Raw genomic sequence first — 2,500 nt, 5'->3', positions numbered from 1 at the left:
TATTATTTTATCATTGTGTGTTATTAGTCATGTATTTATCTAAAAATTGTCCTTGTTTTGTGTAATCTAAGTTTGTTCTGAGATAATTTCGTGTCGCTGGAATGTATTAGATTTATATAAATTAATTTAAATGGGAATACTTATTTTGAGATACGATGTTTTTGACATACGACGGCGGTCACGGAACGAATTAATCTCGTATCTCAAGGTATCACTGTATATATATATATATATATAATATATATATATATATATATATATATATCTATACACGCACACACACACACACACACACACACACATACACACACACACACACACACGCACACACACACACACACACACTCACACACACACACACACACACACACACACACACACCACACAAATACACACACACACATATATATATATATATATATATATATATATATATATATATATATATATATATATATATATTGACGGGATAAACACCATATGAGGACGGAGCCTTTATTTGTACGACGTTTTGCTTATTACAGCTTTTTCAAGTATAAGTTAAGATACAAATGCTTGAGATTAAATATGATTGCTGCTTCTAAACACTTCCTGCGGATTTTGTCTGGTTCCCGTATCAGCAGCTCTGCATTCTTCCAGTCCATAAGATGGTTTTTCTTGTTTCTATGTGTCACACATGCATTGGTGGTGACATCATGCCTGATGTCGTAACGGTGTTCACGTATTCGTGTATTCAGGTCGCGTGACGTTTCTCCGATGTAAACTTTATCACATCCTGAACACGGAATACGATAAACACCGGCTTTGGTGCCCGGTGTCTGGTTGTTGTGAATTTCCGTCTTCGTGATGTCTTTTATCTTTCTGGAACGAACACTATTGAACAAAACAGGAGCATGTTTAACATCTCGCCTCACATTATTCCCCTAATACCCATGGCCAGGAAAATATTAAATATCTAAACCACCCTTTGTGGACATTTCGCCCACGGACGTTTGGGCCAACATTCTCATCCTTTCCCAGTGTCCAACCCCCCCTCCTCCTCCACCTCTTTCTTTCCCCCACTTTTTCTCTCCCCGTTCCCTACTTTCCCCTTATTTAATCTCAAGCATTTGTATCTCAACTTGTACTTGAAAAAGCTGTAATAAGCGAAACGTCGTACAAATAAAGGATCCGTCCTCATATGGTGTTTATTTCGTCAATCTTGTCGGCAAACTGCCACTTTTAAGGATATATATATATATATATATATATATATATATATATGTATATATATATATATATATATATGTATATATTTATATATATATATATATATATATGTATATATTTATATATATGTATATGTTTATATATATGTATATGTATATATATGTGTGTATATATATATATATATATGTACGTTGACATTTATAAAAAACGTATAAAAATACAATTTTAACGTGCATTTATCTTATACATTTTTATCTAAAGTTCAGATTAATTTCAATATTACGTTTCCAAAACTATTTTAGCAGAAACTGGGTTAATTTGTGTTTAATTTGTTTGACAATGTTTTGATAAAACTAAGGTTAATTTGTATATAACTTCGATCAACAATATTTTGCTTCAGCAGAGGTTAAATGGCATTTATCTTGTTCAACAGATATTAACAGAAGTGTGAATAAATCGTATTTAACTTTGTAGTCAATATCTCGATGCAACTAAGGTAAAGTCTTTCAACCTGATTTTTTTATGGTAAAAACAGGAGGGTTTATTGAGTTTGTTAATGGGAATTAGGAGTTCTGATTTACTTGTCTTGACTTCCTGTTCTTGAATGTGAGTCTTACATTGGTTGGAATGGCCATATTAAGCTCAGTCACGACTCCAGTTCATACAAAAACGCCAGAGTAAGATTAGTGCTTTGGTTCACTATGGTGATTTGACTGGGATGAGAACATCAAAAAAAGTCGAGTTTGGGACCGAAATACAAGGTTCAAGTGGTGTTGCAGGTAGTGTTGCAGGTGGTGTTGCAGATGGTGTTGCAGGTGGTGTTGTAGGTGGTGTTGCAAGTGGTGTTGGAGGTGGTGGTGAGGGTGGTGTTACAGGTGATGTTGCAGGTGGTGTTGCAAATGGTGTTGCAGGTGTTGATGTAGGTGGTGTTGCAAGTGGTGTTGGAGGTGGTGGTTAGGGTGGTGTTACAGGTGATGTTGCAGGTGGTTTTGCAGATGGTGTTGCAGGTGTTGTTGTAGGTGGTGTTGCAAGTGATGTTGGAGGTGGTGGTGAGGGTGGTGTTACAGGTGATGTTGCAGGTGGTGCTGCAGATGGTGTTGCCGGTGTTGTTGTAGGTGGTGTTGCAAGTGGTGTTGGAGGTGGTGGTGAGGGTGGTGTTACAGGTGATGTTGCAGCTGTTGTTACAGGTACTGTAGGTGGTGTTGCAGGTCATGTTGTAGAGGGTGTTGCAGGTCGTATTCCAGGCCGTGTTGATGGTGGTGTTGCGAGTGATATTACAGTTGGTGTTAAA

The sequence above is a fragment of the Oratosquilla oratoria genome, chromosome 8 (genome assembly GCF_046742065.1).
Source record: "Oratosquilla oratoria isolate Oo_2021 chromosome 8, ASM4674206v1, whole genome shotgun sequence".
NCBI classification, from domain to species: Eukaryota; Metazoa; Arthropoda; class Malacostraca; order Stomatopoda; family Squillidae; genus Oratosquilla; species Oratosquilla oratoria.
This window is presented reverse-complemented; position numbering follows the sequence as displayed.